General features: G+C 38.0%; 2 pseudogenes; both read right to left on the bottom strand.

The window, feature by feature from the left end:
• Nucleotides 1-15,259: 15,259 nt before the first annotated feature.
• Nucleotides 15,260-15,342, bottom strand: LOC118547317 (U4 spliceosomal RNA; annotated as a pseudogene).
• A 2,407-nt stretch (nucleotides 15,343-17,749) lies between these two features.
• LOC118547314 (importin subunit alpha-1 pseudogene) lies at nucleotides 17,750-19,327 on the bottom strand (annotated as a pseudogene).
• Nucleotides 19,328-25,501: the final 6,174 nt, after the last annotated feature.

A 25,501-nucleotide genomic window follows, 5' to 3' on the forward strand; every position in this document is an offset into this window, starting at 1 on the left:
CTGGAAAGAAACAGGGTTATTTTACTTATAATGTGTTTAGTTAAAGTTCCACTCTAAAAATTATCCACTGAAAAGAAATAGTCTAATTTACTACTAACTGCACATTATATCTCATTCCTCAAATGATATTAGTCCATAGTTTTAAAATATTGCATAATTATTAGAGGCATATAACAAAAACAAAAATCCTCTACCCTCTTCATCTTGTTCTGCTTCTTAGATATAACTACTTAATTCTTATTTTTATGCTTCTTCTAACATTTACTTTCATATTTCTAAATAATATGCAAACTTTGCTATTTATTCATCAATTGTAGAGATTATCTAAATTATCCATTATTATGGTAGAAAAGGAATTATACTCCCTCACTCTCTCCTAATCTAACCTTCCAATACAGTTTTTTCAAAAATTCTGGTTAAATCCATTTTCGTATTTTATGTTATTTACTGTGATACACTCATGCACGCATATTTCATGTATATATATTTACATATTTTTTTCATATCTATTTCAAGTAATATGAATGAATAGTGCTTGTTTGTTGATAGTCTTCACTCTAGGACAATCAAGTGGCCAGCTGCCTTTTTCTTTGTGTAACCCCAAAGACATAGACATTTTTTCCTAAGACTGTCTATGCTTCCATCTCCTGCCAGTGTTTATAAAAACTGGTTATTGTTATTCTGAAACCCAGTAGAGGAAAGAGAAAGAGGTTTTACCTTTAAGTATGCAGAAAATCACTTACCTTGCTTCAAATATCATCTCATACTCACTCTACTATATTCCTGATGCCCTCAAGTCAACAGCCTCTGGTCCAGTTTCCCCAAAGCATCCCCTTTGCTGTAAGTATTGGGGGAGAGGGGCTGACTACATGGAGTGTAGGTGATAACCTGGGAATCTGACTATTACTTATACAGACTTTCAAGCAACCCCCTGCTTTTGTTCCTTACACACACACACACACACACACACACACACACACATGCTCACTCACACACCTTACCCTCTACCTTCTGAGGTACTTGGAACTTCTAATTCCTGAGCATTTCCAGGGTTCTTTGGGGAAAATGGGCTCACTCTCCATCAGTAGCCCCATCTATAGATACTACTTCATCTTAAAATTGTAAGTCTACTGGGGCGCCTGGGTGGCTCAGTCGTTAAGCGTCTGCCTTCGGCTCAGGTCATGATCCCAGGGTGCTGGGATCGAGCCCCACATCGGGCTCCCTGCTCAGCGGGAAGCCTGCTTCTCCCTCTCCCACTCCCTCTGCTTGTGTTCCTGCTCTCGCTATCTCTCTCTCTGTCAAATAAATAAATAAAAAAAATCTTTAAAAAAATAAAAAAATAAAAAAAAAATAAAAAAAAAATTGTAAGTCTACTGGCACCTGGGTGGCTCAGTCGGTTAAGCATCTGCCTTTGGCTCAGTTCATGATCCCAGGGTCCTGGGATCAAGCCCCGCATCAGGCTCCCTGCTCAGCAAGGAGTCTGCTTCTCCCTCTCCTTCTGCCTGCCTGTTCCCCCTGCTTGTGCTCTGTCTCTTTCTCTCTGTCAAATAAATAAATAAAATCTGTAAAAAAAATTGTAAGTCTACTGATAGCATTTAATATGTCACAGGATGGGGAGAGATTGGAATTTGTCTTCAAATAAGCAATAAGTGAAGCATTAGTTGTGCTGGGTTCTTTGTATATATGTGATTAGAAATCATTATTTGTATTTAATCAGAATTTGTATTCTAATATAAGAGTTCTAGTAGAGGAGTTCTGTCTATCCTCCATTAGTTAGAAATGACATGTCATTTTTTTTTTTTTTAAAGATTTTATTCATTTATTTGACAGAGAGAGAGACAGCAAGAGAGGGAACACAAGTAGGGGCAGAGGGAGAAGCAGGCTTCCCGCCAAGCAGGGAGCCCGATGCAGGGCTCGATCCCAGGACCCCGGGATCATGACCTGAGCTGAAGGCAGACGCTTAACGACTGAGCCACCCAGGTGCCCTGACATGTCATTTTTTAAACAGAGGTAAGTCTTGAACTTTGAAGTAGTACTTGCCAAAGGCCCTAAAGGACAATGACCTTGCACTATAGATGAGGCCAAGGAACCTTAACTTTAACCTTTGAAACATTCTAGTAACTCCGGGAACATGTGAGAACAACAGCTGAACTCTGTTTCAGGAGTAAAGGAGGTAGTAAAAGAGATTCAGTCCAGAATTAACTCTGAGTATCTAACTCTATCCCTAGCTAGGAGGTGTTAGAGATGCCTGTCCTGGACACCTAAGATCCAGGTAATAAGTTTGAGCAATCAATCTATACTTGTTCTGTGCTCCTTGCCTTCCTAGTAGATTGCTAGTAGGCACATGTAGTTTAGATTGGTGTAGCTACCAGGTAGAACCAAAATATCCAAGGCCAAATGGAATCCATCATTAATATGGTCTTATTACATGTTTGCTTCCATTCCTATATGAAAATAAGTTTCTTCCATTCTTATATGAAGTACAAGATATACAGATTTTGAATTTTGTGGAGCCTGAAGTTAATAATCAAACCAACATATTCCTTGTCTGTTTTTTTTTCTGACCTCTTATTTATATAAATATTGGTATTAAGCCCAGAACAAAATAATGAGCTATAAAAGATTAAGAATTGATCATTTCCTTTTTTCTGAAGATACTCTTAAAACCCCAAATAATAAATAAGTAAATCCTACTCTTTAAATCCTAAAAAGGTGGGTGGGTCTTAGATGGTGACCCTTTTCTGGTAAAACACTAAAGACAATATTAAAGTACTAAAAGCAGCCCAAAACAATCATTTACTAGAAGAATAAAATTCTAATATACTTAAAGGAAAGCTCCGATTTCGAGGTTAAAACTGGATAACCATGGCACTGGGTTTACTGAGGTGGCAATATCATGCTTGTCACAGCTCACGGTGAGCATGGTTTTTCCTGGGGCTTCCTGGAAGACTTAAACACAGCCTGAGCACTGAAGGCAAAGATGCTCAAACAGAGGTCTTGAAAAGAAGAGTCCTACATTTCTTTTGTGTGACCTAAAGCAATTACATAGGATTTTTGAATCTCAGTTGCCTTAATCTGTAAAATGGGAAGCCTATCTCATAACAGTGTGGTGAAGGTGAAAAGAGTAAAACATTTAGATGAGTGTCTGACACAGTGTAATTGTTAGCAATTATCACTTCACATGTAAGAAAACAGACGAATGCTTAAAAAAAACAAAACAAAACAAAAAAACCCCACAAAATCTGCTAAAGTCCAAACAGCCAAGGCCTCTTCCTCTGGTTCTAAATTGCATTTCAATTCAGGAAATTCCAGGATTGCATCAGCTCAATGAGATAACCACCTGACATCTCACACTGTTTGCCAGCACGTGAGGCACTTTTTATGTTAGTCTCGTTTCGATGTGAGTCATGTGTGTGAATTACAGTTACTTCTGCAGATGGAATAAAATGTTTCATCAAAGTACAGGAACTTCCCTTTCTCCTTTTTTCCTCACCTTTAACCTGAAAATCATGTGGGATTTACTTCCTAAGTATCAGCTCTACAGTTAACTCCAAATTATCCATGCTAGTAGAGGGAAAGAAAGACAGATGGTTATGAAGAATGATTGCCTCAAAAATCCCTTATAATTTATGACTTCTGTGCTTAGAATTTTATATTTGAGAATTGATGTCTACATGTTTTGGAAACAAAACTTCAAGCAAAATAACTCTTGCTGGAAGACCTCAGAGAAGCCAGAAAATTTGTGCCATTCTCCATCCCATAATGCGGTTTTCGTCTTCAGAGCTGGGATGCACCGTAGCATCTAAATGAGGGAAATCAGCAGCCTAACTTGGCATAGTTGTCCTCTGGTTCACACCCTTCGTGGCAATAAGGAAGATGTTTCATTATTCCTGACAGCTGAGGCTAATTGTGAGTAGAACCTCAATCTTTTTATCATTCTAGAAGATTGTATATGATTGAAAGAACTAACAAAGAAAAGAATGAATCATCTAGGAGTTTAAATTGTTTTTTTAAATGTACAAATAGTATAGTTTGTGCAACATATAGAAATCAGCTCTTTGGCAAACTAGCCCTGTGTAAACTAGCTGATAAATGAATCAAAAAAAAGGAGGAAAGAAAGAATAAAAACTTTAAATCAATGGTCTGTAAACACACACACACACCTTCCACACACACTATATATGCAGTTGCATTGAGTTGTAATTTTTTAAAAATAAGCTCTGTGCCCAACATAGGGCTTGAACCCAGAGATCAAGAGTTGCGTGCTCTACTGACTGAGCCAGTCAGGTGCCCCTGTATTGTAATTTTTTTGAAAAGAAGTAAGTCCCACCCCCACTTCATATTTAAGTTCTACATGTGAGTGATAACAAAGTTTAACTCTCCAACCTCAAGTGTGCACTTTTTTTTAAAGAGAGTTTCAAGAGGGAAGGTGGATGGGGCAGAGGGGGGAGGAGGGGGAGAGAATCCTAAGCAGGCTCCACACTCAGTGGGGACCTCCATACAGGCTCGTCCTCACAACCCTGAGATCATGATCTGAGCCGAAATCAAGAGTGGGATGCTTAACCAACTAAGTCACCCAGGCACCCCTGTGCAAACACTTTTTAATGTTGAATTTAGATTAGAAATGCTTGGCTGAACATGCAGTTTATAAAATAGAAGATGATATATTATTTATGAATTTATATGCTCCACTTAATTATCTCTTTCTCCAGAACATAAATTCACTGAGGACAGCTCCATAATGAGTTAGTTAGCCAAACCAGTCTCTTTCACTTGAGCTTAGATGACTATATTTTCTCTAAGTACATACTTTGCTATTGTCAGCCATGGAATGCTGCATTAGGATGGAAGTTCCTTTTCACATTCAGAAGCCATCCCAGGGCCAGTTTTTCATATTTTTCCTCTGTATTTTCAGCCTGCACTGCCTTTTTGGTCTTTCAAAATGGAAATAGTGTGATCAATTAATAGATGACAAGGGAGCCAAGAGGACTCAATGGGGAAAGGATAGTCTCCTCAGTAAATGGTGCTGGGAAAACTGGATAACTACATTCACAAGAATGAATTTGGACCTCTATTTTATAGTACTCACAGAAATAACTCAAAATGGATTTAAGATTTATATAAGACCTGAAACTGTCAAGTTCCTAGAAGTAAACAGAGAACAAACTCCTTAACGTTGCTTTTGGCAAAGACTTTTTGGATATGACACCAAAAGCACAAACAACAAAAGCAAGAATAAATAAGTGGGGCTACATCAAACTAAAAAGCTTCTACACAGAAAAAAAAAAATCAGCAAAATAAAAAGGCAACCTACAGAGTTGTAGAAAATATTTTCAAACCATCTATCTGATAATGTGTTAATATCCAAAATATATAATGAACTCATATAAGTCAATAGGAAAAAAACAAACAAACAAATAATCCCATTTCTAAAAATGGGCAAGGGACTTAAGTAGACATTTTCCCAAAGAAAACATATACATGGTCAACAAGTACATGAAAAGATGCTCAATTATGTTAGGGAAATGCAAATCAAAACCACAATGAAATATAACCTAACCCCTGTTAAAATGGCTATTACCAAAAAGATAAGAGACAACAAGTGTTGGTGAGGCTGTGAAGAAAAGGGGACCCTTGTGCACTGTTGGTGGGAAGGTTAATTGGTGTAGCCACTATGGAAAATAGTATGGAGTTTCCTCAAAAAAATTAAAAATACCTTTATCATATTGGGTATATATCCAAAGGAAAACACTATCTCAAAGAGATATATGCACACCCATGTTCACTGCATCGTTATCCACAATAGCCAACCATGGAAACAACCTCACTGGAGCTCACCTCTGAGCCCTGCTGTAGGCCCCTACTGGTGAGGCAGGAACCAGAGATCACCTGTAGGGAACACAGTGCAGTTTAGGTCTTCACAAAATGCCTACCACTTTTGCTCGATCCTGGGAGGGATCTTGAAGACCATTGATGTTGAATTGTGGTTGCTGACATTAATGCTCTCCAGCCAAAGACTAGAAGGAATGCCCCTGAAGCAGAACAGTCGGGTTTATTGCTCCCAGCATGGGTGAGGGAGACAGCACACCATGCTGTGTCTCAGTAATCATGGTTGTTTGAAAAGACCTACTATAGGATTTGGGCTCTTGTTAGGTGATTTTAGGGACAGTTTAAGGAACTGGGAGTTTGCTCTGGACTGACTGGAGGCTGTCCAAAAGCAGGACCTATCCTGTAATTAGGTATCTTAATGAATCTTATCTAGAAGGAGCAAGACTAGAAGAAAGCTAAAGCCACAGTTGATGAAGAAGCAGCAGTCACTCCTATTAGCCAAGACATGTTTGGTTGGTCACTTTTTTTTTTTTTAAATGTTTTTTTATTTATTTATTCATGAAAGTCAGAGAGAGAGAGAGAGGCAGAGGCAGAGGGAGAAGCAGGCTCCCCGCCTAGCAGGGAGCCCGATGTGGGATTCGATCCCAGGACCCTGGGATCATGACCTGAGCCGAAGGCAGACGCTTAACCATCTGAGCCACGCAGGTGCCCCTGGTTGGTCACTTTTGTCGTTTGGGTAATGTTCGTGTTTTTGTTTGTGTACAGACATGATTACAGCATGGTCTTGTTTCTGTCTTGATCCATCCTGGTCACAGAGTGGCTTTGTCTGATATTGTTGTTCTGTGAAATTATTTATGTTCAACAGGGGAATGCCAAGGCCTGGCTGAACATAAGGCCAGCTCCTGAGTATCAGGGGCTTCACATCTCTTCCACAATGTCAATCTGCAGTGAGGAGTAGAATTCTTAAAGACCACATGGGCAATATAAGAACAGGACTGTGTCTGGAAGGAGTACGAGAGTGCTGAGCCGTGGGAAAGCATAAGAGGGAGCCACAGACAGGCTGGAAGCTGCCCTGAAGCATTGGACAAGCTGGTTGGGAACATAGGAAGCACATTTCCATAAGGGGACTTGAGCCAGTAAAAAGATCTCACACAATCCAGGAGGGTACAGGAAAGGAAGACTCTGAGAACCAGGAGGAAAAAAGGAAGGAAGGAATCCCTGGGCAGGTATACTAAGGATCAGGCTTCTTAGTATAGCTAACCAAGAGCAATCAGTTCAATAGGATGGTACCATTGGTTCCAAGATGGGGACTTGTGCCTTCCGACCTGATCTTTTATATGCTGGAAAGTGTGGACTATGAGCCACTGAGTGTTTCAAAGGTGTACTTTTTATTACTTGACCAGTCTCAAAATGTTCATCTCCACTACCCAGCACATTAATTGTGAAGTAAGTGTATCACTCAGACCAGAAAATAAAACTGGTTGGTAGTAGGTAGGGTAGGGGGCAGATTTAGGAAGATACTAGAAATACACATACACACAAGTCTACACAAATTGCAGAAGCATGTATGAGGCGTGCAACCTTGTGTGAAACAAAAGAAGGTAAAGAATATGCATTCACTTTTCACTTGTACCTGCACTGGAAGAAACACAGGAAACCAAAAAGTGGTCAACTGGTAGAGGACAGGGGAAATGAGGTAGATGGGGCAAGCGTGGGAGAAAAACTTTAATGCATACTTCTTTAATATTTTATTATGGAAAATTTTCAAACATATATAAAAATAAAAAGAATAGTATAATAAGCCTGCAGGGACTTGTTATGCAGCTTCAACAATTATCAATATTTTGTCAATCTTATTTCACTATTTCCCCAAGTATTTTGAACTTTCTATTAAATTTTTATTATTTTAATTGTTGTTCCATAGTCTCTATACCATTTGAAAAAAATCCATTACTACAAAAGAGATTTGGAAAAAAGAAGGTGAGAGGAGACAAGTTTAGACAATTTTTTAAAAAATTGACTGTAGAGGTGCCTGGGTGGCTGTTGGTTAAGCATCTGCTTTCAGCTCAGGTCATGATCCCAAGGTCCTGGGATTGAGTCCTGCATTAGGCTCCCTGCTCAGCAAGGGAGTCTTCTTCTCCATCTCCCTCTGCCTCTCTCCCTCCTTCTGCTCTCTCTCTCTAGCTCATTCACTCTCTCAAATAGATAAATAAAATCTCAAAAAAAAAATTTACTATAGAGAGAAAGTGAGAGTTCAGTAGACCAAAGTATGATCAAGAGTGTTTCGTTGTTGAGTTTTTTAATTGGCAGATATTAATGGCATTTTGCATGCTGATGGGGAAAAACCCAGTAGAGAGGGAAATCTAAAGCGGGAGAGGTGAGATTTGCCAAAACAATATTCTACTGAAGATGAGAAGGGATTGGATTTGAAACATTGATGAAGAGATTGCCGTTAAGTATGAAAATATTTACAAAAGACACATGTGATAAAGGACTTATCCAAAATATACAAATAACTCCTAAACTCAACAATAAGAAATTACTAAAAAATGGGCAAAGACCTTAACAGACCCTCACCAAAGATGATATATAAATGGCATATAAGCACATGACATGAAGAGATGCTCCACATCATATGTCATCAGGGAAATGTAAATTAAAATGAGACACATATGAGAATGACCAAAATCCAGAACACTGACAACAGCTAATGCTGATGAAAATGTGGAGCAACAGGAACTCTCATTCATTGCAGGTGGAAGTGCAAATTAGGACAGCCACTTTGGAAGATAGTTTGGTGGTTTCTTACAAAACTAAACATATTCACCATTGGATCCAGCACTCATGCTCCTCAGTGCCTACTCAAAGGAAATGAAAACTTATGTCCACACAAAAATGTGTACATGGATGTACACTATATTCACAAATGTCAAAACTTGGAAGCAACCAAGATGTCCTTCAGCAGGTGAATAGATAAACTGTGGTACATCCAGACAATGGAATAATTATTCAGTGTTAAAAAGAAATGATCTATCAAGCCATGAAAATACATGGTGGAAACTTAAATGTGTATTAATTACTAAGTAAAGGAAACCGATTTGAAAAGGCTACATCCTGTATGATTCCAACTATAAGACCTTCTGGAAAAGGCAAAACTGTGGAGACAATAAAAAAGTCTCTAGTTGCCAGTGGTTAGGGAGAAAGGAGGGATGAATAGGCAGAACACAGAGGATTTTTAGGGCAGTAAAACTACTCTGTATGATACTATAGTGGTGGATATATATCATTGTAAATTTGTTCAAACTCATCAAATGTACAACACCAAGAACAGTTCTAATGTAAACTATGGACTTTGCCTGATAATGATGCATCAATGTAGGTTTGCCAATTGTAGCAAATGTACCACTCTAGTGAGGGATGTTGATAATGGGGAAGGCTATGCATGTGTGGGGGCAGGGGGTATATAGGAAATCTCTGTACCTTCTGCTCAATTTTACTGTGAACTTAAAACTGCTCTTAAAAAAATAAAGTATATTAAAAATAAATAGAGAAAGAAGAAATTTGGTACAAATCCATGGGCTAAATCCAGCCCCTTTAGGTCCAGGGGTAATTATAGTAATAAGAATAAAATATTTTAACAGTAATAACAAGGAGAACAAGTAACATTTATTCAGAACTAACTATATGCCAATACCATCAAAGCATTCTTCGTGTATTAACTCATTTTTAAGGATATTAACTAACAGCTCATTACAGGAAGAAATATAGAGTAGACCAAGAAAATATTCACAATTTTAGTAAGTAAATAATGCAAATTAAAATAACGTCATGCATTTCTTTACATTTAATGATTTAACAAAAGTAAGTAAAATACTAAAACTCTACTTTGAAGGAAATATGGTGAAGAGGCATTAAGAACTGTAAGAAACATAGCTCCCCAAATCCTAAGTAAAATATAGATAAAGTGAATCCAACCATGGCGGGGGAGATGGAGGCAGATTTTGAGGCAAACAATGAATAAAACAATAGCCCATTCATTTAATATTTACTGAGTGACTGGTGTGTTCAGGCACTGTTATAAGCCCTTGGGGATATAACAAGGAACAAAACAGGCAAACATCTCTGCCACCATGAAGCTAATATTCTAATGGGGGAGAAACACAATAAACAAATAAGCAAATGCATAGTATGTCAGATGGCGATTACTGCTATAGAGAAAAAGTAAGGAAGTATAGGAATAAAGGAGCATGACTGCAGTTTTCCATAGTATCAGAAATATCTCACTCAGAAGGTGTTATCTGGGCAACTGAGGGTTATCTGAGAGCTGAGGGGATATGTGTAAACATATGCATATAGGCAGACCTAGGGGCACCTGGGTGGCTCAGTCAATTAAGCATCTGCCTTCAGCTCAGGTCATGATCCCTGGGTTCTGGGATCGAGCCCTGCGTTGGGCTCCCTGCTCAGTGGGGAGCCTGCCTCTTTCTCTCCCTCTGCCTGCTGCCCCCCACCCCCCTGCTTATGCTCTCTCTTTCTCTGTCAAATAAATAAAAAAAATCTTAAAAAAAAATAGGCAGACCTATATGTAGACATCTATGTGTAGACATGTACAAATGTAGACATCTATTAGTATATATGTATATGTTAGTATATATGAATATAGATGTGTAGCATATTTGCATAGTATGTTAGTATGTATGTATATATTAGGACATATGTAGATATAGAGATATATGTATACATTTGTGGGAGGGAATTTCCCAGGCAGAGACAGAGGAATCAGTTAGTGCAAAGGCCCTGAGGTGGGAGTGCACCTGGTATGTTCAAAGAACAGCACGGAGGCCAATGGGGCTGATATGGGGGAAATAGGAGCAAGGGAGAGTAGTAGGAGATGTGGGCCATTGAAAGGACTGTAGTGTTCATGCTAAGGAAGATGGGAAGTCTTCTGAAGTGCTGGGCAGAGGAGGGGCATAATCTGATTTACATTTCAAAAGGATCATTACAGTTGCAATTTGAAAATCAACTACAGAGAGGCAAGGGTGGAGGCAGAGACAAAGGGAATGGATTAATGATTCAATCCAGGCAACAAATGATGATGACTTTAATTCCGATGGCAGAGATAATTAGAAGTGGTTAGATTAAGGATATATTTTGAAGGAAGCACCATTTGGGTGGGTCTGCAAATGGATTTAATGTATTGGATGTGGATAATGAAAGACAAAGTAGTTAAGGATGACTACATATACTCTAGATCAAATAGAATTTGTCTTAGAAATGCAAGGAAGGCATATTTTTTTATTAACATATAATGTATTATTTGTTTCAAGGGTACAGATCTGTGATTCATCAGTCTTACACAATTCAAAGTGCTCACCATAACACATACCCTCCCCAGGGTCCATCACCCAGCCACCCCATCCCTCACAACCCCCTCCACTCCAGCAACCCTCAGTTTGTTTCCTGAGATTAAGAGTCTCTTATCGTTTGTCTCCCTCTCTGGTTTCATCTTGTTTCATTTTCCCCTCCCTTCCTCTATGATCCTCTGTCTTGTTTCTCAAATTCCTCATATCAGTGAGATCATATAATACTTGTCTTTCTCTGATTGACTTATTTCGCTTAGCATAATACCCTCTAGTTCTATCCATGTCGTTGCAAATGGCAAGATTTCCTTTTTTGATGGCTGCATAATATTCCATTGTATATATATACACCACATCTTCTTTATCCATTCATCAGCAAGGAAAGCATATTAATGACATTCACCAAATCAGTGGGTTAAAGGAGAAAAACAGTATGATCCTCTTAAAGATGCAGGAGAAAAGGAGTTTTTCTATAAACTGATTCCAAATGATATATGTTTACTATGGTTATCAGCTGCCTGAATAGTCTGTGATCTGGTTGGTAGGAAATAAACAAAGGGTGAGAGAAAAAAATCTCAAGGCAATTAAAAAAAATTTTTTTTAAATCTAATTATTAAATTTAAAAGTGGTAAGTTAAGTAAAGTAAAAAAAAATCCTTGTTAGGCACTCAGAATAGGAAACTTGCTTACCTTTATAAAACATAGCTATAAAAAGGTACAGCAAACACCGTATTTTATGGTGAAATATTAGAATAATATTTCAAAGGACTTAAGAAGACTGGTGCTCAACATCATTGCTCCTATTCAAAATTATCTTGACAGACCCAGCCAATGTAGTAAGAAGATGACAAGAAAAAAATATGTATAAAGATTGGAAGGGAAAAGCAAAAGGTAATTATTCATAGATATGATTATCTACACAGAAAATCCAAGAACTATTGTAACTAATGAGAGTCTAGCAAGGTTGATTTAAGCTTAATACACAAATCCATTGCATCCCCACAGAGTAGCAACAAACAGTTTGAAAATGTTATTAAAGAAAAGTGATGCTATTCACAGAGCCAACTAAATTAGATAGCTCTAAATAAATCCAACAAAAAGACGTGCAAGATCTTTATTGATACAATTTAAAATCTTTATTGAAGTTTAAAGAAATCCTAAATAACTACGAAGTTTTGCCATGTCCCTAAGTGGGAATACTTAACCCTCTTAAGATGTCAAGTCATCACAAATTAACCTACACATTCAATATAACTCCAATCAAACTCAAACCCATAGCCAGGATTGTCATGTAATCTGAGAAAAAACCCTAAAATTCTGATGGAAGAGTACAGGCCTAAAAACAGTAGACATATTTTGAGGGGGACTTGCACTACATCCAGATGACAAGATGCACTATGAAATTATAGAAATTAAAATAGTAGATAAATAAAAATTGGCAGAATTATTCTAACTTTCCCTTGGCAGTGGAGCAGATAAACTCTCATTCATACAGCGAAATAATAAACAACAGCTAAAATGAATAAATCTGAGTTTCATGTATCAACTTGTATACTTTAAAAAAAATACAGTGTTAAGTTAAAAAGCAAGTTGCAAAAGAATTTGTAAACTAGGATATATTTATATGTAATTTAGAAACAATAATTGATATATTCTTTTTTGTTAAGATTTTATTTATTTATTTGACAGAGAGAGAGACAGCGAGAGAGGGAACACAAGCAGGGGGAGTGGGAGAGGGAGAAGCAGGCTTCCCGCGGAGCAGGGACCCCGATGCGGGGCTCGATCCCAGAACCCTGGGATCAAGACCTGAGCCGAAGGCAGACGCTTAACCGACTGAGCCACCCAGGCACCCCTATTAAGTGGGCTCCGCCAGCGTGGAGCCCCTAGGGGGCTTGAACTCACAACCCTGAGATGAAGAATCCAATGCTTACCAACTGAGCCATCCAGGTGCCCCAGTTGTATATTTTAGAGAGAGTGCTCTTAAGTAAAAGTGGCAAAATATCAAGATATATTTGATCCAGATGCATAGTTGTCTCTGTATTCTTTTCTGATTTTTATAAGAGAGATAACATTGAGTGGTAGATGAAAGACTAGCTAGGTTTGAATCCTGGCTCCACTGCCTACTAGCCATGTAGCCTTGGGAATGCTTCACTCTACCTCTCTGTGCCTCAGTTCCCTCATATATAAAATGGAATGAGAATAAGACCTACCTCAGGGGTTAATGATGTAAGTGCTTGGAACTGTGCCTGCTTCATGTGGAACATATGTCAAGTGGTGTGCCAAGTGAATATATCTACCATTTTTAAAATTATACTTTTTAAACATTATACTTCTAAAAGAATGTTCATTTTTCATTGCAGGGAATTCTAAAAATGTGTCAACTATGATTAACCCCTGTTAATTTTACCCACCTGAGCCCATTTTCTTTTTGGGATCCCAGAGCCCCCTTTCCAGTGAGGAGCCTTGTCCGTGTGGATCAGGTGAGGCTGACACATTGTCTTCTGCCAAAAGGGGGGAAAAGGTGCAAGAAGGACCAATTGAATCATCCCTTAGATTAAATACATAGCATGTGGGAGTTAAGGGGTTTTGTTTGTTTTTTTCAGTTTGTGGGTAAACTGCGAATTATGTACTTGGAATTACTAGCAGCTGGTCTACCAGGTAGAGGGAGCCTTTTCAGAAATGAAGCCAAGAAAAGGCAGGAGATGGATGGAGAAAGAAAGACAGACTTAGAATTCTTAGATCCAATCATGTCTGACATCCTCTTTACCTTCTTGGACTTTCCAAGTTTATCAAACAATGTACAGTTGATCATCACTATTCACAGATTCTTTATTTGCAAATTTGCCTACTTGCTAAAAGTTATTTGTAATACCTAAATCAATAATTCGCATGTATATGTGCAAAATGGTAAAAAAAAAAATTGAGTTGACTGATATGGGTGTTCCCAGCTGAGGTCAAACAAGGGACACACTCTGCCTTCTGATTTCAGCTCTCAAATTGTAAATAAGTGTCCTTGTCAAGATCTATTTAGTACCATGGGTTTTTTGTTTGTTTCATTTTTTTGTTGTTTTTTAATTCAATGTACAGTATTAGCATATAGTGTTACATTAGTTTCAGGTGTACAATATAGATTGAACAATTCTATACATTTCTCAGTGCTCATCAAGATAAGTGTACTCTTAATCCCCTTTATCTATTTCACCCATCCCCCCGCCCCACTCTGGCAACCACCAGTTTGTTCTCTGTATTTAGAGTCTATTTTTTGTCTCTTTTTTTGTTAGTTTGTTTTGTTTCTTAAATTCCACCTGTGAGTGAAATCATATGGTATTTGTCCTTCTCTGATTCATTTATTTCACTTAACATTAGACCCTCAGATCCATCCATGTTTTTGCAAATGGCGGTATCTCATTCTTTTTTATGATCGAGTAGTATTCCATTGTATATATACATCTTTTTTTTTTAAGATTTTTAAAAATTTTATTTATTTGACAGAGAGAGAGACAGTGAAAGAGGGAACACAAGCAGGGGGAGTGGGAGGCAGAGGGAGAAGCAGACTCCTCGCTGAGCAGGGAGCCTGATGTGGGACTGGATCCCAGGACCCTGGGATCATGACCTGAGCAGAAGGCAGACGCTTAACACCTGAGCCACTCAGGTGCCCAGGGGTGCATATATCTTTTCAAATTAGTGTTTTTGTTTTCCTTAGGTAAGTACCCAGTAGTGGAATTATTGGATCATATGGTAATTTTATTTTTAACTTTTTGTGAAACCTCGTACTGTTTTCCACAGTGGCTACTCCAGCTTACATTCCCACCAACAGTGCACTAGGGTTCCTTTTTCTCCATAACAAATAACCAACATTTGTTATTTCTCGTACTTTTTTAATTTTAGCCATTCTGATAGGTGTAAGGTGATAGCTTGTTATGATTTTGATTTGCATTTCCCTGATGATAAGTGATGTTGAGAATTTTTTCATGTGTTTGTTGGCTATCCATATATCGTCTTTGGAAAAATATCTATTCAGGTCCTCTGCCTGGTTTTTGATTGGATTGATTATTTATTTATTTATTTATTTATTTTGGTGTTGAGTTGTTTTCAATTAGCAATAATCGCGCCTCGGATAAACCTCATTGGCTACGATACTGCCACTGCGCAAAGCTTGGTGTTGAGTTGTATAAGTTCTTTATATATTTCGGATATTAATTCCTTATCAGAGATATCATTTGCAAATATCTTCTCTCATTCAGTAGGTTGCCTTTATGTTTTGTTGGTTTCCTTCACTGTGCAAAAGTTTTTTATTTTGGTGTAGTTCCCATAGTTTAATTTTGCTTTTGCTTCCTCTGCCTTAGGAGACGTATCTAGAAAAATGTTTCTATCATTTGATCTATCATATCACATTCTATCAATCAGTGAAATTACTACCTATGTTTTCTTCTAGGAATTTTATGGTTTCAGGTCTCACAGTTAGGTCTTTAATCCATTTGAGTTTATTTTTGTGTAAGGTGTAAGAAAGTCATCCAGTTCCATTCTTTTGTATGTAGCTGTCCAGTTTGCCCAACACCATTTGTTGAAGAGAGTGTCTTTTTCCCATTGGATATTCTTGCCTCCTTTGTCATAGATTAATTGACTATAAAAGTGTGGGTTTATTTCTGGACTCTCTATTCTGTTCCGTATGTGTATTTTTGTGCCAGTGGTACCATGTTTTTCCCATTTTTGTGCTTTTTGTGGGTGATTTCACTGTTTAAAATGGCCCACAAGGGGAGTGCTGAAGTTTGGGGTAGTGTCCCTAAGTTCAAGAAGGTTGTGATGTGCTTTATGGAGAAAATACATATTTTTGTAGTTTTTAGGCATCTGTTATAGTGCTGTTGGCTGTGAGTTCTATGTCAGTGAATCAACAATATACAGTAAGTAAAGTGTCTTTATTTTTATTTTATTTATTTGAGAGAGAGCGTACGAGAGAGAGCAGAGAGTACAAGAAGGGGGGCAGGGGAGAGGGGCAGAAGGAGGGGGAGAAGCAGACTCCCCACTGAGCAGGAAGCCCAATGCAGGGCTCGATCCCAGGACCCTGAGATCATCACCTGAGCCAAAGGCAAACGCCTAACTGACTGAGCCACCCAGGTGTCCCAGTAAAATGTCTTTAAACAGAAACACACATAAAACAAGAAAATATATTGGTTGGTTAATGAAAATGTTGTGATCAGAACTCCTGGAATCTAAAGGCTTATCCCTAAGAGCGATGGTTCAGTAATCACTAATTCAGTGTTTGTGGCAACTTTAGAGAATACAGAACATCACTACCATGAATGACAAGAATTGACTGTATTTTCTTTTTGCCTAAGTTAAAGTTGGAAGAAGAAGCACGTAAGCTAGTATGAGGCTGAGGGAAGGCTTTACCAAAGGAGTGACTTTTAAGTGGAATGCAGACAGATGAGATTTATTTAACCAAGAATGGTGTGAAAGAAGAGACTTCTAGGCTAAGAGAATAACCTGAGTGGATGGCTCAGTGAGTTAAACCTCCAACTCTTGGTTTCAGCTCAGGTCATGATCTCAGGGTTGTGAGATCAAGCCCAGCATTGGCTTTGTGCTCAGGGCAGTGTCTGCTTAGGAGTCTCTCCCTCTCCCCCTCCCCCTGTGCTCATAAATAAATAAATAAATAAATAAATAAATAAATAAATAAATATCAATCTTAAAAAAGAGAGGGAGAAGGAGAGAGAGAGAGAGCGACAGAGAGAATAGCCTGAGCAATAGACCTTAGAATGAGACGGGGCAAAGCATGTTGAAGATCTGAAAGGTCAGTGCAATTGGATTACAAAAAGCAAGGGAAAGGGTAGTGCAAGAATTTAAGGAAGATAAGAAAATATAGACAGTGGATATTCTTAGTGTCTACCCGTGATCCATTTGCCAAGCTTCCTTTCTCATTGATTTCCAATTTTGTCCTGGTACTGGTCCTTATCCTACACGGCCTTTGTGACTTGGAGAAAACTGACTACATCCTTGGCTCACAAAGTAAGGACTGGTTAAAACAAGCTAATCATGGTAATCCTGTCCCTGGCCAGCAAATGGTTTAGAAATGGGAATGTACCAATGGTAACAAATGAAAAAAAAACTTTTTTTTAAAGAAAAAGGTGGAATTTAATCTTTATTTACAGGACACTGCAAGATAGGAGAGTCCACCTAGAAATAATAAACCCACTGAGAGGATAAGCTTCATACGGTTGTACAGTGTGGAACTGGTCAAGTGTAGTTTCATTATAAAAAGTGCTACAATAACAAAACACATTTAAAAAGAGTTCTTAGGGGGCACCTGGGTGGCTCAGTCGTTAAGCATCTGCCTTCAGCTCAGGTCATGATCCCAGGGTCCTGGGATCGAGTCCCACATCGGGCTCCCTGCTCAGCAGAGAGCCTGCTTCTCCCTCTCCTCTGCCTGACACTCTGCCTACTTGTGCTCTCTATCTCTCTGTCAAATAAATAAATTAATTAATTAAAAAAAAAAAGTTCTTAGTAGAGAAACAATAAGACAAACTTCTACCAAACACAACAAACAACTTTCTGCCTCAGCTATACAATCTAAAACGTAGAGGTCTCGGAAGTACCAGCCTGAACTTGGAACGTATAGCCTTCAGAGGTAGTTTCTGGCACAACATGCTTATCTTCCCCTTCCTCTATAGAGAAATACTTCTCAACCAAGTTTAATGAAGCTTTGTATACAGACTCATTCCATGGTTTTGTAGAGCTTCAATTTTGCCCAAACCTCCACATTCTTCGATCATTATACTAAATTTCTCAGTTTCACCTAGTTTCTCAGCAGCCTGAAAGATGTTTGAAATGACATCCAGAATAACCAGAATAATTTTGGTATCTTTTGAAGTGAAGAGGTTCGTCAATGGTTCTATTATGCTACAATGAACGAGGCATACAATCTGTTCAACTGTCCCACCACATGTATAGTTGGTCACAGCCCATACTGCTTCCTTTTGTGTCTTTAAAGTCTGCCTTCGAACACCAACAAGGAATGGGACTAATCCATGATTCACAACTTGCTGTATCTGGTCCTGGTGACAAGCTGTGATGTTTGACATTGTCCACATAGCTTCCTTCTGAATATTAGTTTTGGGGTTTGTTAGCAGGCTGGGAAAGACAGCAAGTGCTCCTGCATCTATTACAACCTGAGTCTGTTCATCTGTCCCAGTGACGATATTTCCCATGGCTCTTAGTGCAAGAGTCACAATGGGCAATTCAGTCAAAGCTTCACAAGTTGGGACACAACTCCTGTTTTCACAACCATTTCAATCCATTCATTTGGACCATCAGTAAGGTAGGAAGTGGCCCAGCAGGGGTCTGCTAATATTTCTGGATCATTATGATGCAAGAGATGAACTAAGTTTGGAAGAATCTGCTCAACAGCATCTAATGGGGGTGCAGGATTCTTGTTGCAACAAAGGTTTGAAAGTGTCCAAGTAAAGTTACGGAAGTAACCGCATGCTAAAGATGACATATCAGGAACTGCAAGGAGAGCCAACAGCAGGTCAACTGTACCATACTTGATAACCGAGTCTAGAAAAACTGAACCATCACCTGCACTATTTCCTAGAGCCCATACAGCTTCTTCACTGATGTGGGCATGGGAAGGTACCAACAGAGAAATGAATGCTGGGATAGCACTTCCATCTATCACAGTCTTGGTCTGTTCTGATGTCCCAGAAGCAATGTTAGTGAGGGCCCAAGCAGATTCAAACTGAATGGGACTACAATCAGTTCTGCCCAAGACGGACACAAATTTTGGAATCAAACCAGCCTGGATTATGTTGTCTATGGGGGGCTGTTTTTCCCTAGAAAGGAGTTTCCTAGCAGATTGAGTAGCCTGGAGCTGGCTTTCCAAATTGTCGCTATTCATGCCTTTGACAATGTCATCAACAGACCAATTTACAGTGCCCTGGTTGTTACGGTTTCCTGCGTTGGAGAAGTAGCCTCATCAGGAAATGAGTTTACATTTTTCCTTTTCAGCATCTGGTCATCCTTCTTGGCTTTCTTTAGCTCCACCTTAACTTCTGTTCAATGCTGCCTCATTTCTGTACTGTCTTTCCCCTTGTTCTTGAATCTGTTACAGTGAGCAGCTAGTGAATTAGCATTCTCATTGGTGGACATGGTTATGAGACAAAGGGAGAAAGCTGCATGGCCCACTCAGGCTTCCACAGGAGGCGGTGCGTGGTACGCAGGCTGCAGGTCAGCTGCCCTCAAAACAAACATCCACCATGGATCAGCCCAAAGATGGTGTGTGACAAATGAAAGTTGAATTATTGAAGCTTTTAGGAAACTTCTTCCTTTGAGTGATACTGATGGAAAGTCATTCTTACTCATCTATATTGAATACAGGCAAAGAAGCTTGTTGGCAGCCGTTTTGTGATTTAAGAGAAGTCAGTCAGAACAGAACCTAAAAATTGGAGGCAGATGGAGCTGAGACAACTACAAGAAAATAGGGTAAGAGCTTTGATCATATTGTTCCTGAAGTCTGAATATGTCTAGATTTCTGGTTATGTGAGCCAACTTCACTGTTTAAGCTTTGGAGTTGGTTTTCTGTTATTTGGAGTAGAAAGTCTCTTAACTGGAACAGTAGATATCCAGGTATAGTCCCCTGAACAATATATCTAAGATGGAGTCAACTGAACAGAGAGGACTGGGAGTCTTTGTGAGCAAACCATAACCAGAAAGTCTATTTTAGTGTTACACCGTGCGTTTGTTATTTCTTAGCTTTAGTAAAGTCTTGTGTAAGCCATGTGTTAATTAGAGTTCCCTTGCTCATGAGATTATGCTGACAGTGTCTTGAACCCATTATTCCAGGATCTGTAGAAATACAAAGCATTCCTCTAAATTTCTTTCTAGAAATTCTAGGTTTATTCAGGTTCATATGTCTACCACTAGCAATGATTCAGTTTGTGGCTCATCTTACTCTCTAGCATATGTTGAGCTATATGCTGTCTGTTAAACATCATACCAACTTTTATGTGAAACACAACTTCTTTATTTGAAATACACATACACACACATACATGAAATTATTAGTAACTTTGTTTGAATATTTTGGGGGGATGGATATGGGGCTTACATTGTAAAATTGCAAACAATTTCAAGGAATCTTAAACACTCTTATTCTTAAAGAAGTGTGCAAACTAAGGTATTTTTTTCCCTCTCCATTTCTCCCCAGTTCATGTCATCCTTTTCTTTCTTTCCTCGACCCCCCTACATTCAAAGAGTATGTCAGGAATTCCAATTTCCTCTGCCTCTACATGCGGAACAATTCAACTTTTCAATCCCAAATTTTGCTCTAGGCTCACTTTGCATATCCAAACCTATCTAGGTATCCAGCAGAACAAAAGGGACTTTCTTATAACAGAATTCACCCTCTTTCGAACAGAATTGCCTTATTAATTAGCAATTTTAAACATTCCTGTTTAAACATTCTGACCTTCTTGTCTGCACTAAGAAATATTAAAGATCTGTTAATCATATTTAGGTCAGTGTGCTCACGGGTAGTAATTAACAAAAGACCCTGCAGCTCTAGATGCTCTTGGCCATGTGGATATTATTCTTTTAAGTCTGTTGTTAGGTCTGGATTTTATTGTGATTAAGTTAGATGGCATTTCCTTATAGTACAGATGCCAGTTATATAAAATTCTTGCTTGTAGCCAAACATTCCAATGCACTCACTTAGGCTTCTATCATTTATAAGAAGAATTTTTTTTTGGCCATTTACCTATAAGGAATTTGCCTCTTTTTTTAAACATTACTATTTACCTCAAGAATAATACCAACATTTTTCCTGGCAATTCAAGTTGGGGCTCAGTAAGAAACCAACTCTTAGTGTGTTAAGGAAAAGAGGGAAAGGAATTTATTATAAGGATCCAGAGAATTAAAAAAAAGAACTTAACCTATTCTTTGGAAGGAGAGAAACTAGAGCAACTTTGGAGGTCTGGAGACCTCAGAGGTGGGAACTCACTGACAGAATTTTAGAAGGGACAACTTGGGACAGCTAGGGACAACTAGGGACAACCAGACTTGGGACAACTAGGTTCTAACTGCCTTCCATCTGTGTGTGTCTCGGCTAGAGGTTTTATTTTATATACTTTTTAAATTGAAGTATGACATATATTAATACACAGATCCTAAGTATACAGCTCAATGAATCTTTACCAAATGAACATGTAACTAACACACAGATCAAAATACAGGACATTATCAGTGTTCTAGAAATCTCCCTCATACCCTCCCACCAATCATTATCCCTCAAAGCTTTCCACTATTCTGATTTTATCACATAAATTTGTTGTGCCTATTTTTGGACTTTATTTAAATGGAATCATTTAATGTCTAGTTTCTTTTGCTCAAGATTATGCCTATGAGCATACTGTATCCTTCTTGTTGCATATAATGGTAAGTAGCTTGTTCTGATTATTATATAGTACTCCAGTGAATACTATACTCCTATGGACATTTGGGTTGTTTCCAATTTGGAGACATTGTAAATAAAGCTACAAATGAATGTTTTTGCACATGTCTTTGGGTTCACACATGTTTTCCGGTTCACACATGTTTTCATTCTCTGAGAGTGGAACTGCTGGGTGATAAAGTAAGCATATATTCAGATTTAGTAAATATTGGCCAAATAGCTTTCCAAAGAGGCTGAGCCAATTTACATTCCCACCAGTAGAGGAGAAGAGTTGCAATTGCTCCACATCATGCCAACACTTGGTTGTGTGTTTAATAATTATTACCCTTTCTGGTGAGTGAATAGTGTTATCTCATTGTGTGCATTTCCTTGATTACTAATGACATTGTGCACCTTCTTTTCATATGCTCTTTGAATACTTACTTAGATATCCTTTTTTTAACGGATTTTTTAAAAAAAAGATTTATTTATTTATTTTAGAGAGAGCACGAGTCGGGGCAGGGGCAGAGGGAGAGAGAATCCTTAAGTGGGTTCGATCCCAGGATCCTGAGATCATGACCTGAGCCAAAATCAAGAGTTGGCTGCTTAACCAACTGAGCCAGCCAGGTGTCCCTAGATATCCTTCATTGTGAAGTGCCTATTGAAGTATTTTAAATACTTTGTGAAGTATTTAAGTATTTTATTAGGTTGTCTGTCGTTTATTAGATTCTATATCTAAAATTTAAATTCCCAGGAGAGAGTTTGGTTGACCTAGCCTGGACCACATTCTCATCCCTGTATGGAATGTGGGAACTTGTGATTGGCAGTATTCAGAATATAATAATTCATATAATTCAGAATTATATGAAGTGGGAGTAATGGAAGTTTTCCAAAGGAAGATCCAGTGAAAAACAAATGATATATACTTTACAATAGTTTTCATTTAAATACTCCTCTTTTGGGATGCCTGGGTGCCTCAGTCCTAGGCCTCCGACTCTTGATTTCAGCTCACGTTACGATCTCAGGGTCGTGAGATTGAGCCCCAGGGGGGACTCAGGGCTGGGTGTGGAGCCTGCTGGGGACTCTCTCTCTCTTCCTCTCCTCCCCAGTGCCCCCCACCCATGCCCTGCCGTCTAAATAAATAAATAAATAGTCCTCTCTTGCTTCCTTCTTTTTAAGTGGCACTGTCCTAGGGCCATAATGAAGCAGTATTTTGGTTACTCATTTCAGTAAGAATTTTAAGCTATCGTAAAAAGCCCTCTGTTTTTTAGTAATTCTAAAACTATTTTCTTGCAATATTATCATCAAATAAAAATCAGGAGTAATTTTGGTTAAATGCTTTATCTTTTTCTCCTTACACCAAATCTTATCTAATATTTTTATACTTCTTATTAAAACCTTATATTAACATGGCACTGTATAGTTAATATTTTCTATTCACTATCTCAATTTATCATGTTTTAACTAATTCTTTATAATATAAAAAGTAAATTAAAATTTCTTCTTTAAAAAAATTAATATATTATAGACAAGGCTAAAGCCCCGTTGACCAAATCGCCAAATCCCAGTACCCTCCCCTCTGCGCCAGAAGTAACCACTGTTATGTTTGATGTGTGCAAAACTAATTGGACAGTAAACAGTATACGTTTTTCCACAACTTGCTTTTTTTCACCTTCAACATTTTGTCTTATAATCCATAGTTTTGCCTACATTTATACTTATGGAAATACAGAGTATCAATATACCATAATTTACTTAAACTAGTCCTCTAGTGATATTAATTTGTTAAAATTTCTCATTATTTCCTATGAATTTTTCACATAAAAAGGGGATATATTTTTATACATAAGATTGACCCAAAAAGCTCAATGTGGAACATAGGGGAAAAAAGACCATTACTTTTATAGTCACTATTTTTGTATTGATTCTGCAATAAACAGTTTTTGTCCTTCAAAACGGTGTCCATCATTTAACACCTGGTGTTAAATGCAATCAGGGACATGCCTGCCTATTCTAAAATTCTGTTATTTTATAAGTATTTCCAATTAGAGATGCCAAGTTTTTTTTTTTTTTTTTTGTACTTTCACTGTATTCTAGACAGCTATAGTGTTTTAATCTCAAAAATATCTTCTTAGAAGAAGTGACTTTATTTTTGGTCTCAAGCATGAGGCAAGAGAAGGAGGAAGAATTGAAATGCAACAAATTTATTTAGCAAATTGCTTGCAAATTATTTACCTGCACTTGAGTCTCTTCAACCAAAACCTAAACAAGTCTGTGAAGGTAGGTAAGACCTTTAACTTAATTTATAAGTGGTTTTCTGCAAAACCCTCAAGCCATTTCACTTACCATCCCTTAATAAAAAAAACTGGGATTTTAATCTATATTTGGTAAGAAAATTTGAAGACAGTTTATTCAATGGTGTAGACATTTGAGGCCATCAGTGTAACTTAGAAGTGACTTCTTTGTCTCAGAAATGTGGCATTTAAATAAAGAAGACAAAATTACATATGTACACATGCACACACACACAAACACACACTACATTATTGATAGGATAATTTTCACTTTTTAAATAAAATATTGTGCTTCCAGTTGCTTGCCAACTTGTCTTCTTGGTCTTTTATGGAGGTAATGTTATTTTTATTCACACATTTGAATAATTTCAAATAATAGCGTAGAAATTCTCATTTGTAATACTTTTACTCTACATATTATAAATAAAATAAAAGCAATTTCTTAAATGTTTAATTCACAATCAGTCTCTTTTTTTAGAGAGAGAGAGAGAGAGAGAGAGAGAGAGAGTGGGGGAGGGGCAGAGGGAGAGGAGAGAGAGAATCTTAAGCAGGCTCCACACCCACCACAGAGCTTAGGTCTATGTCACAACCCTGAGATTATGACCTGAGCTGAAATCAAGAGTCAGACGCTTAACCAACTGAGCCACCCAGCCACCCCTCAAAATCACTTTTATAGATAAATTCTCTAATTCAGATTTAAGAACAGTTAGGGTAATAGAACTGACAAATACAGTGTCTTTTATTTTCGGGACTAATATGAAACATTTTGTAATTCAAATCATTACCTTTCTATCTTTTTAATAATTCAGGCAAATATCATTTAAAATCCTAAATGCTACTCATTTTAAGTAAAAGTTCAAGACATTGTATAAAGACCATATAATTGTAGTAGTGACTGATATTTTTTTCTAAGTCCCCTTTTCATTTTATCACTCAATAACTAAAATTGGGTGTTATTTTTATATTTGGTGGTGAAAACAAACAATTGCGTCTGGTCAAAGTGCACAGTATTAATGGTGTAGATACGGCTTATCTATTGAAGAATTGAATCCTGTGCAATCAGAAAACAATACTGGTGAGGGGGCTACTGACAACTTTGAGCTCACTGGCTATCTTCTGTAGCACAGGGATGACAATAGTAGATATTATCATAAAACTATATTTATAAGAATGTTAGGGGTCTGAAAGAGCAGAGACCTGTGGACATTATGACAATGGGCAGTAAGATGGCTCACATACGGTGTTGTGGTTCTAATAGCTAGACTCCAGATCTGTGACCCAAGGAGTAGAAGTAGGCTAGACTCTTCTCACAAGATTAGAAGCCCTAGTTCCTGAAGTGGGGTAGGGTAATGCTTCTTCTAGGAGATACAGTAAGGGTCCAACTATAACTGAAATTATGATTATCACTTAGTCATTTTGAGCTTCTCATGCTAGTGGACCCATAATAAAATAAAAGAGCTACCATATTGATAGGGGGCAGAGGGATTGACTGATTATTGTGAAGAGCTAGTTTTGGCTACACAAGGAAGATAAGAAAGAGTATATGTGGAACTCAGGGGGTTCACTGGGGCCAGTCTTGGTACCTGCATGTCCAATGATAAC

This window comes from Halichoerus grypus, chromosome 8 (assembly GCF_964656455.1).
Source record: "Halichoerus grypus chromosome 8, mHalGry1.hap1.1, whole genome shotgun sequence".
Taxonomy (NCBI): Eukaryota; Metazoa; Chordata; class Mammalia; order Carnivora; family Phocidae; genus Halichoerus; species Halichoerus grypus.